The sequence below is a fragment of the Eriocheir sinensis genome, unplaced genomic scaffold (assembly GCF_024679095.1).
Source record: "Eriocheir sinensis breed Jianghai 21 unplaced genomic scaffold, ASM2467909v1 Scaffold8, whole genome shotgun sequence".
Taxonomy (NCBI): domain Eukaryota; kingdom Metazoa; phylum Arthropoda; class Malacostraca; order Decapoda; family Varunidae; genus Eriocheir; species Eriocheir sinensis.
This window is the reverse complement of record NW_026112164.1, coordinates 1,658,439-1,670,072: the sequence shown is the minus strand read 5'-3', so window position 1 is coordinate 1,670,072 and position 11,634 is coordinate 1,658,439. Positions and strand designations below refer to the sequence as shown.

Here is an 11,634-nt window from a genome sequence, read left to right as displayed (position 1 = left end):
CTTTCTAACCTTACCAAAAAGAAATAGACCGGAACTGAGATGGCAAGATGGGGCAGAGGGATACATGACAGACTGATGCCAGGCGGAAGACGAGTGCCGGGTGACGCGGAACAGAGTGGCTTGGGAGTGGCTTGTTTGTGGCCACCTCTTGGCTTAGTGCTGATTAAGTCCTTACAGGTGGAGACAGGTTGCCAAAATTAAATGAATCTCCCAATGCATAATTTGTGATTAATAAAAAAACTAATGCAAATTGAAGTACACGTTTAGAAGTTAAGTATTTATTTATTGTATTTATTATTCATTAGGGTGGTGGGGCCTGATGTGGGGCGAAGAGGAGGCGGCAGGGGGGGGGGGGGGACGAAGCGACATGCCAGTCACGTACGCGCTGCCTCACGGGCCAGGCACAGGTCTCCGGAGCAAAGTCCATCCAGCTGCGAGCAGGGCCGTGTGATGCAGGAAAGCTGCTGTTGTTTTTTGTACATATTTTTCCCTTCCCATCTCTACGCATACTCGTGATTTGTTTTATATGATAGTGAGTAAATTGTGACTATTTTATTTATTTTATGGTAAAGAGATTAACTTAATTCTACAGTAAATCTAGTGAATAGTTTTTATTTTTACATTAAAGGAAGCAGCTCCAAGGCAAAAAAAATAAAAATCAAGCAGAAAAAAAATAGCCCGCTAATCAATGCCCCACAAAAGTGTATGGAAGAGTGGCCAAAAGAGAGGTCAATTTCGAGTGGAGAGGTTTCTTGATACTCTGCTCTTGAAAGAGGTCAAGTCGTAGGCAGGAGGAAATACAGACGAAGGAAGACTATTGCAGAGTTTACCAGTGTAAGGGATGATAATGCTGGTTATCTTTGCATAAGGGATTTGGAGAGTAGAGGGATGAGCTAGAGTAGAAAGTCGAGTGCAGCGGTGCCGCGGGAGGGGGGGAGGCATGCAGTAAGCAAGTTCAGAAGAGCAGTCAGCATGAAATATCGATAGATGATAAAAAGAGAGGCAACATGGCGGAGGAATTTAAGAAACAAAAGACTGTTAGTAAGAGGAGGGGAGTTGAAGAGTCTTATTCTGTGGTAATAAGATCTTATTTTTATTCTAGGGTGGAGTGATTATCTCTAGTTTCTGGAAAAGAGAGGCTGCTGTGATCAAACAAGAGCGAGAGTAACTAAAACTATGGTTGAAAATGTTTATACCACGTTTGATTATCGCTGCTTTTTACGGTAACTATCAAATCAAGTACGGAAAAAAAAGTAAGGATTCTCCGACAAAGTTTTCTTGATTACCTCGGCCATTTGAAACTTGGTGCAAAGTGCGTCAGAGATGAGGTAGAGAGTTTTTGTGGAAAGATTTGCGAGCGTATGGACTTCCAACGCTAAATCTCAGTTACAAAATTATAATACAAAATGCACATCATAAAAAAAGTTGATAATGTTAGTACGATGTTAGAATTAATGGAACTACTAAAATTACCACTACTACTACTACTACTACTACTACTACTACTACAACTACTACTATAACCAACGCAACAACAACAGTAATAATACGTAACATCGACGATGATAATAATAATAATAATTACAATAATAATAATAATAATAATAATAATAATAATAATAATAATAATAATAATAATAATAATAATAATAATAATAATAATAATAATAATAATAATAATAATAATAATAATAATAATAATAATAATAATAACAACAACAATCGTATAAAAGACATTTCTAAACACGACTTGGGTACATTTCTTTGCATATCATTTTATTTTCACCTTTATAATAATCTCCATCAACACTTCCTCACCACGACAGACAAAGGACGGCAAGCAGCACTCACAGATAACGGGAGCACCGCTGATTGGCACCGAGAGCCAGCAACAGCACCCAACACACTATCTCTCTGAGCGACCTAACCCAACAGTCTTCTCCGCGATGGTCAGGTTTTTCACTCGACACCTCATACAAAAGAAATTCCCTGTGCTGTGTAACTTCCTCAAAAACCTCTCACCTCTATGAACACTCTATATTATGAGAAGTTTCCTGTATAGTTTCCACGGATTTCTTACCTTTAATACCAACAGCAAATAATATAAATTTATCTCTTTTATGAACACCCAGCAAAATATTATAAGCGATATCCTATATAGTTTCCATTGATTTCATTCGTTTAATAACAACACCAAATGTTATATATAAATTTATCTCTTTTATGAACACCTAGCAAAATATTATAAGCGATATCCTATATAGTTTCCATTGATTTCATACGTTTAATAACAACACCAAATGCTATATATAAATTTCTCTCTTTTATGAACACCCAGCAAAATATTATAAGAGATATCTCGTATAGTTTCCATAGATTTCTTACCTTTAATATCAACGTCAAATGCTATACATATATTTTTCGCAGTTTTTGTTCCTGTGTTTGGTTTTGGAAGCTTATCAACTTGTGTGGAGGTCATTAAAGTGTGTGGCTGATTACATGAATAACAATATCAATAACAATAACGGTGAACATCATGATGATAAGGAACATAATAAAAGATAAAAGCAACATCAACAATAAAGCCTAACCATTATATTCTCCCGTATTTTAAACCATTATATTCTCCCGTATTTTAAACCATTATATTCTCCCGTATTTTAAACCATTATATTCTCCCGTATTTTAAACCATTATATTCTCCAGTATTTTAAACCATTATATTCTCCCGTATTTTAAACCATTATATTCTCCCGTATTTTAAACCATTATATTCTCCAGTATTTTAAACCATTATATTCTCCGTATTTTAAACCATTATATTCTCCATTATTTAAAACCATTATATTCTCCGTATTTTAAACCATTATATTCTCCGTATTTTAAACCATTATATTCTCCGTATTTTAAACCATTATATTCTCCCGTATTTTAAACCATTATATTCTCCTGTATTTTACACCATTATATTCTCCAGTATTTTAAACCATTATATTCTCCCGTATTTTAAACCATTATATTCTCCAGTATTTTAAACCATTATATTCTCCCGTATTTTAAACCATTATATTCTCCTGTATTTTAAACCATTATATTCTCCTGTATTTTAAACCATTATATTCTCCCGTATTTTAAACCATTATATTCTCCTGTATTTTAAACCATTATATTCTCCCGTATTTTAAACCATTATATTCTCCTGTATTTTAAACCATTATATTCTCCCTTATTTTAAACCATTATATTCTCCCGTATTTTAAACCATTATATTCTCCCGTATTTCAAACCATTATATTCTCCCGTATTCTAAACTGTTATATTTTCCTGTATTTTAATCCATTATATTCTCCCTTTTCTCTTTCTTTAATACGTACAAAGTAAGGTAAATATCAATCAACAAAGAGAGGCCAAGCTCATCATCTCTTCTCTCGTGTTCCTTTTCTTTTCCTTCGTTATTATATACAAACAAATAAGACAAACAACAATCAACAAAGACACGAAATCACTGCCTTACATTGAGATCGTCGTCGTTGCTGTTATTTTGGTATTTAGGTGCAAACACAACAAGAGTTAACTCGGTTTCGGAGTCTACGTACAGTTAGTAATATAAGGGTTAGTTTTTTACGTTTAATTCTACGGTGTTTCCCTGTTAGTTTCATTACTGGGGACGAGGTAAGGAAGGAAGGAGGGAGGGAATGAGGGAGGGAAGAGAAGGGAAGGGGGAAGGGAAAGGGAAAAGAGATAAGATAAAGGGAAAAGAAAGGAGAAAGTAGAGAGAAAGGGAGAGAAAAAGGGAAGGGGTGAAGGAGAGGGAATTGGAGTGAAAGAGAAGGGAAGGGGAGCAGGGAGGGAAAGTGGAAGGGGAGGAGGGAGAGAAATGGGAAGTGGAGAGAGAGAGCGAGAAAGGAGAGAGGGAAAGGGGGAAGAAAGGGAAGGGAAAGTGGAGGAAAAGGGGAAGAGATGCGGTAAAGGAGAGAAAGGGGAGAGAAAAGGAAGGGAAAGTGGGAAGAGGTGAGGGATGGGAGAGGAAAGGGGAGAGAAAAGGAAGGGAAAGAGGGAAGAGGTGAGGGATGGGAGAGGAAAGGGGAGAGAAAGGGAAGGGAAAGGGAGAAGAGGTGAGGGATGGGAGAGGAAAGGGGAGAGAAAGGGAAGGGAAAAGGAGAAGAGGTGAGGGATGGGAGAGGAAAGGGGAGAGAAAGGGAAGGGAAAAGGAGAAGAGGTGAGGGATGGGAGAGGAAAGGGGAGAGAAAGGGAAGGGAAAAGGAGAAGAGGTGAGGGGAGGAGGAAAGGGAGAGAAAGGGAAGGGAAAGGGAAAGGGGAAGAGGTGAGGGATGGGAGAGGAAAGGGGAGAGAAAGGGAAGGGAAAAGGAGAAGAGGTGAGGGATGGGAGAGGAAAGGGGAGAGAAAGGGAAGGGAAAGGGAGAAGAGGTGAGGGATGGGAGAGGAAAGGGGAGAGAAGTGGGAGAGAAAGTGGAGGGAAAGGGGGAAGAGGTGAGGGAGGGAAGGAGGAAAGGGAGGGAAAGGAAGGAAAGAGGGAAGAGGTGAGGGAAGGAGGAAGGGAAGGGAGAAAGGGAGGGAAAGGAGAGGCAAGGAAAGGAAGGAGGGAAGGAAGGGAGGAAGGAAAGGGTGAGAGAAGGAAAGGGAGGGGTGGTGGAGAGGGAAGGGAAAGGAAAGGGAGGGAAGGAAGGGGAAGAGGAAGGAAAGGGTGAGAGAAGGAAAGGGAGGGGTGGTAGAGAGGGGAGGGAAAGGAAAGGGAGGGAAGGAAGGGGAAGAGGAAGGAAAGGGTGAGAGAAGGAAAGGGATGGATGGTGGAGAGGGGAGGGAAAGGTAAGGGAGGGAAGGAAGGGGAAGGGGAAGAAAAGGGTGAGAGAAGGAAAGGTATGGATGGTGGAGAGGGGAGGGAAAGGTAAGGGAGGGAAGGAAGGGAAGGGGAAGGAAAGGGTGAGAGAAGGAAAGTGATGGGTGGTGGAGAGGGGAGGGAAAGGTAAGGGAAGGAAGGAAGGGAAGGGGAAGGAAAGGGTGAGAGAAGGAAAGGGAGGGGCGGTGGAGAGGGGAGGGAAAGGTAAGGGAAGGAAGGAAGGGAAGGGGAAGGAAAGGGTGAGAGAAGGAAAGGGAGGGGCGGTGGAGAGGGGAGGGAAAGGTAAGGGAAGGAAGGAAGGGAAGGGGAAGGAAAGGGTGAGAGAAGGAAAGGGAGGGGCGGTGGAGAGGGGAGGGAACATAAGAACATAAGAACGTAAGGAGTCTGCAAGAGGCCGGTTGGCCTATACAAGGCAGCTCCTGTACACTCAACCCCACCTTACCTCACCATCCATGGCTTTATCTAACCTCTTCTTGAATGTATCTATGGTATTGGCACCCGCAACCTGGCTCCCAAGCCTGTTCCACTCGTCCACCACTCTATTGTTGAACCAATTCTTGCCTATGTCTTTGTTGAATCTGAATTTGTCTAACTTAAAACCATTGCCACGCGTCCTACCTGGCTCTTTCACTCTCAAAATTTTATTGACATCCCCTTTATTAAATCCCTTCATCCATTTATAAACTTCGATCAAGTCTCCTCGCAACCTTCGCCTTTCTAGAGAGTGTAGATTTAACTGCTTTAGCCTGTCTTCATAAAGCAAATTTCTCACCCCCTGAATCATCTTTGTCATCCTCCTCTGTACAGATTTTAACATCTTGATATCCATTCTATAATAGGGGGACCAGAACTGAGCTGCATAATCGAGATGAGGTCGAACTAGTGCTAAGTAAAGTTTGAGGATGACTTCAGCGCTCCTATTGCTCACGCTCCTTGAGATGAAACATAGTTCTCTGTTTGCCCGATTTTTAGCCTGAATGCATTGAGCCCTAGGACGGAGGTCAGCGCTCACTAGGACTCCTAAGTCTCTCTCACGCCCAGACCTGCTTAGAGGAGTGTCATTTAAGGAGTAATTGTGTAAGGGGTTACTCCTACCTACACTCAAAATGCTACACTTCCCGACATTGAATTCAATCTGCCACTTCCTCGCCCAATCATATAGTCTGTCAAGCTCATCCTGGAGAACGGTAGCGTCGCTGTCTGATTGGATTACTCTACCGATCTTGGTATCATCTGCGAACTTACTGACATCGCTACTAATTCCTGTGTCCAAGTCATTGATGTAAATAATAAAAAGCAGAGGACCCAGGAAGGAAGGGGAAGGGGAAGGAAAGGGTGAGAGAAGGAAAGGGAGGGGCGGTGGAGAGGGGAGGGAAAGGTAAGGGAGGGAAGGAAGGGAAGGGGAAGGAAAGGGTGAGAGAAGGAAAGGGAGGGGTGGTAGAGAGGGGAGGGAAAGGGAAGGGAGGGAAGGAAGGGGAAGAAGAAGGAAAGGGAGGGAGAAGGAAAGGAGGGGTGGTGGAGAGAGGGAGGAAAGGAAGGAGGGAAGGAAGGGGAAGGGGAAGGAAAGGGTGAGAGAAGGAAAGGGAGGGGTGGTGGAGAGGGGAGAGAAAGGAAAGGGAGGGAAGGACGGGGAGGGGGAAATAAAGGGGTGAAAGAAGGAAAGGGAGGGGATGTGGAGAGGGAAGGGAAAGGAAAGGGAGGGAAGGAAGGGTAAGGGGAAGGAAAGGATGAGAGAAGGAAAGGGAGGGTGGTGGAGAGGGGAGGGAAAGGGAAGGGAGGGAAGGAAGGGAAGGGGAAGGAAAGGGGTGAAAGAAGGAAAGGGAGGGGATGTGGAGAGGGAAGGGAAAGGAAAGGGAGGAAAGGAAGGGAAGGGGGAAGGAAAGGGTGAGAGAAGGAAAGGGAGGGTGGTGGAGAGGGGAGGGAAAGGGAAGGGAGGGAAGGAAGGGGAAGAGGAAGGAAAGGGTGAGAGAAGGAAAGGGAGGGGTGGTGGAGAGGGGAGGGAAAGGGAAGGGAGGGAAGGAAGGGAAGGGGAAGGAAAGGGTGAGAGAAGGAAAGGGAGGGGATGTGGAGAGGGGAGGGAAAGGTAAGGGAGGGAAGGAAGGGGAAGAGGAAGGAAAGGGTGAGAGAAGGAAAGGGAGGGGTGGTGGAGAGGGGAGGGAAAGGGAAGGGAGGGAAGGAAGGGGAAGAGGAAGGAAAGGGTGAGAGAAGGAAAGGGAGGGGTGGTGGAGAGGGGAGGGAAAGGTAAGGGAGGGAAGGAAGGGAAGGGGAAGGAAAGGGTGAGAGAAGGAAAGGGAGGGGGGGTGGAGAGGGGAGGGAAAGGGAAGGGAGGAAAGGAAGGAAGGGAAGTGAAAGGGATGAGAGAAGGAAAGGAGGTGGTGGAGAGGGGAGGGAAAATTAAGGGAGGGAAGAAAAGGGAAAGGGAAGGGAAAGGGGGATGAAAAGGGGGGAGTTTGATTAGAGAGGAAAGGGAAAGGGAGGAGGGAGGGGGGAGGGAAGGAAAGAGGTGAGGGAGAAGGGGAGGGGGAAGGAGAGAGCAAGAATAAGGGAGAGAAGAAGAATTAGAGAAAAGAGAACAGGAAGAAGATTAAGAGAGGAAGGGAGAGAAAAAAGGAAGAAAGAAACAAAGAGGAAAACAAAACAAACAAAATCTCACCTTTCCGATCCCACAGGAGGAGGAGGAGGAGGAGGAGGAGGAGGAGGAGGAGGAAGAGGACGGGGTGATATCAGTGTTGGAGTTGATGGCGGTGGTTGTGGTGGTGGTGGTGGTGAAGGGGGTGGGGGTGAGGGTGGGGGTCAGGGGGAGGGGTCGTCCTTGGGTGGAGGGGGCTGAGGGGGCGGGGGGGGCTGGGGGGCGTGGTGGGGGTAGCTCTTGTCCTCCTTGGCGATGCATTTTGGGGGGGTGAGAGGAATCTGTGAGGGGAGAGAAGGGGGGGGGCTGGATAGACTCTCTCTCTGTCTCTCACTCTCTCTCTCTCCTCCCTCCTTCCTGTTCCTGTCCTCACACCTCACTTGTTGTCCCTTCCTTCCCGTTTGATGTTTTCTATCCCCCTTTTCCTCCATTTCCTCCCCCTTCTTTCCTCCATCCCTCCTCTTCCCCCCCTCCTCTACATCACTTCCTGCTTCTTTCCTTTTTCAATCCTACGTTTTTATTCGTTACTTCCTTACTCTTTTACTCTCACTCCCCTGGCATTCCTTATTCTCCTATTTCCTTCCTTCCTTCCTTCCTTCTTTACCCCCTTCACTATTCCTTACCCCATTTTTTTTCTCCTACTTCCCGTTTATCCTGTGTCTCCTTTTCCTAGTTTCTTCCTCTCTTTTCCTTTTCCTCCATTTCCAGCTGTTATCTCTCTCTCTCCGTTATTGCCGTTCCTTCTTTTCGTTCTCAGTTCTCTTATTCCCCTCTTTCTTACACCCATCTTTTAATTTTCTCCATCGTTCCTTTTCTCTCTCTTCCCTCGACTTTTTTTCCTCCCTATAAACACACATTTTTTTCATTAACTTTCTCTTTGTTTTCTCCAATTTTCTCTTCTTCCACTAACAGATCCCTTTTTTTATTCCCTTTCTTTTTCTTCCTCCTTCCTGCTTTTCCAACAGGCGAACCGAGGCGCCGATATCTTGAAGAATACCTTCCATCCAGCCAATCACCGTCGCTAACATCACCCTCCTTCCGTCCAGCCAATCAGCTCCCGTAGCGATCTTCACTACAAAAGGTGCCACTAGCTCTAGATTCGACCCTATGCAATGTCAACTCCAAGGTCCCCAAAACGGCATATCTCAAACCGAGGTGATGTGGTAAATCTCGACCCTATGTATGGTAAGCCGAGGCGAGAAAGGTGCCCATCTCAAGAAATCAAAATCCCGTGCCTGATCCCCGAGGCCAAAGGAACCTCAGAAATACAATAAAGGTAAATAGACGTAACAGCTGAGTTACCCCCCGCAGCGTACCCGCAAACACTTACACACATTCAGGAACACAGTAAAAGCTGCATGGAAGAAACGCTTCAATTACCTCAAGAAAAAAACTCACAAATTCAGGCGAACACTCAAAAAACCAATAAAAGCAACATGCAAGCAATGGTAGAGTTACCCCCCGAAGATAACCCACAAACACAAATTCAGAAATACGACAAAAGCAACATGGACGTGAGGGTTGGACTACCTCTCGAAGAAAACCCACAAACCCGAACGAATATTCGGAAACACAATAGCGGGAACATGCACGTGACCGTTGAAATACCCCTCGAAGAAAACACACGAAGTGAAGTGTTCCTTCACAAACACAGTGGCAGCAAACACACAGTGATGGAAAGGATAATATCGCGTTTATCAACGCCTTACCTGCGTCTACGTAACGCTATTATGCGACGATTAAACAAGTGTGTGGCCGGCCTGCTGCTGCTCCTGCTGCTGGCCGGCCACGTGGCCACCCTGGCCTACGCCTACCACCAGCAAGGCCAGAGTGACCTGCTGTGGGGCATTGCGGTGCTGTGCTCCTTGCTTGCCCTCCTCCTGACGCACGGGCGTGCTTCCCTGCGTTGGGCGTGGCTCGCCGTTCACGTCACTTATAGTGACGACCTCGCGCAAGGCGCCCTCCGCGTGCTAAACGACCATCAGGCACAGCCCCTGCTGCACGCCATAGGCCTGGGACCCCCTGACGCCCTGGACGCCCTCGCCTACTGGTGGTGGGTCCTACAGGGGCTGCTGCTCGCTACCCTGGCGAGCTTCATCTCGGGGCCCAGCGCCCCTCATGACGACAATCCTGACAGTAATATTCACCCTGTGGGTGAAGAGGGTGACTTTAAAGAAGTGGAATTGAGGGAGGTGGTGGTGGTGGAGGTTGGACAGCAGAACAATAACAGCAATGAGCACGAAACTGTTGAATCACCTCCTGGGGCTAACACACAAAGTGAAGTGTTCCTTCAGACACACAGTAACAACAAACACGGAACGGTCCGAGGCATAATGTCACGTGTATCAACGCCTTGCCAACGCCTACTCAAGGTTATTATGCCGTGTGGTGTGGCCTGCTGCTGCTCCTGCTGCTGGCCGGCCACGTGGCCACCCTGGCCTACGCCTACCATCAGCAAGGCCAGAGCGACCTCCTGCGGGGCATTGCCGCTCTGTGCTCCGTGCTCGCCCTGCCACCCCTCGCCCTCCTCCTGCCAGCCGGGAGTTCCTTAATGAGTTGGGCGTGGCTCGCCGTTCACGTCACTTATAGTGACGACCTCGCGCGAGGCGCCCTCCGCGTGCTAAACGACCTGCAGGCACAGCCCCTGCTGCACGCCCTGGGCATGGGCCACCCCGACGCCCTGGACACCATCGCCTACTGGTGGTGGTTCCTACAGGGGCTGCTCCCTACCCTGGCGAGCTTAGTCTCGGGGCCCAGCGCCCCTTATGACGACAACCCAGATGATGACGACACCGACGATAACAACCCTGACTGTGACAGCCCTGACGATGACAACCCTGACCGTGATCTTGACCCTGCGGGTGAAGAGGATGACTTTGCGGAGATGAACCTGAGGGAGGTGGTGGTGGTGGTGGAGGCGGTGGATTGGCAGTTCAGGGTGGGGGCTCTAGTCCCCCCTCCTGACTCGCCCCTCCTCCAGCCTCGGGGGGAGGAGATGGAAGACGAGGATGAGTTTGAGAACGTGGATCGGATGGAGGTAGCGGAGGCGGTGGAGGAAGGGTTGTTTGGGGTGGGGGCCCTTGCCGCCCCTCCCGAGCCGCCTGCCGAGGAGGAGGGTGAAGAAGAGGATGGTATTGAGGAGGTGGAAAGAGGGGAGGTGGTGGGGGAGGTGGTGGGGGTGGTGGTGGAGGGGCAGGTCGGGGTGGGGTTGTTGCCGCCTCCGGACCCGCCCGCCCGCCACCCTGGTCCTGTTGAGTAAGGAGGATGAAGGCGAGGATGACTCTGACGAGGTGAGCGTGAGGGACGTGGCAACGATGGAGTGAGACCATTGCAGAAAGCATAGAAAAATACAAAAACAAACAAAAAATACAAAATACGTAAAAGAAGAAAAAAAAATGCCAGAGTAAAAAAAAAATCTAATACAAAATATTAGGTTTAGATTCTTAAAAAAAATGAAACCAGATACAGAATACTTAAAACAATAGAAAATGCAACAAAAAAGTAAAAAAAAATCAAATAGAAAATATTAGGATTAAGATTCATAAAAAAGTAAAACCGATTACAAAATACATAAAAAAAAAAAAAAATCAAAACCCAATACAAAATATTAGGGTTAAGGTTCACCTTTATGTGCGTCTAAAAGGAGCAACGGTTTCACCCGAACAGTCGTCAATGTGAACACGTGTGCAATATTTTATATTTCCCAGAGATGTCGTGTGATATGTTTAGGGGTAATGTCGTGTGATATGTTTAGGGGTAATGTCGTGTGATATGTTTAGGGGTAATGTCGTGTGATATGTTTAGGGGTAATGTCGTGTGATATGTTTAGGGGTGATGTCGTGTGATATGTTTAGGGGTAATGTCGTGTGAAATGTTTAGGGGTAATGTCGTGTGATATGTTTAAGGGTAATGTCGTGTGATATGTTTCTGGGTAATGTCGTGTGATATGTTTAGGGGTAATGTCGTGTGATATGTTTAGGGGTGATGTCGTGTGATATGTTTAGGGGTAATGTCGTGTGATATGTTTAGGGGTAATGTCGTGTGATATGTTTAGGGGTAATGTCGTGTGATATGTTTAGGGGTAATGTCGTGTGATATGTTTAGGGGTAATGTCGTGTGATATGTTTATGGGTAATGTCGTGTGATA

At 46.3% G+C, this 11,634-nt stretch overlaps 1 long non-coding RNA gene across 7 annotated transcripts in view; it reads left to right on the top strand.

Moving 5' to 3' along the window:
- The first annotated feature begins 10,710 nt into the window (after positions 1 to 10,710).
- LOC126994455 (uncharacterized) overlaps positions 10,711 to 11,634 on the top strand; it is a 2,601-nt gene continuing 1,677 nt past the window's right edge. For 3 of the 7 annotated variants that reach the window (XR_007749148.1, XR_007749147.1, XR_007749149.1), the window contains exon 1: positions 10,711 to 11,318. This is a non-coding gene — a long non-coding RNA (uncharacterized LOC126994455). Of the gene's footprint in view, positions 11,344 to 11,366 lie in introns of those variants that run through there. The other 4 variants (XR_007749144.1, XR_007749146.1, XR_007749150.1 and 1 more) reach the window with 2 other exon arrangements.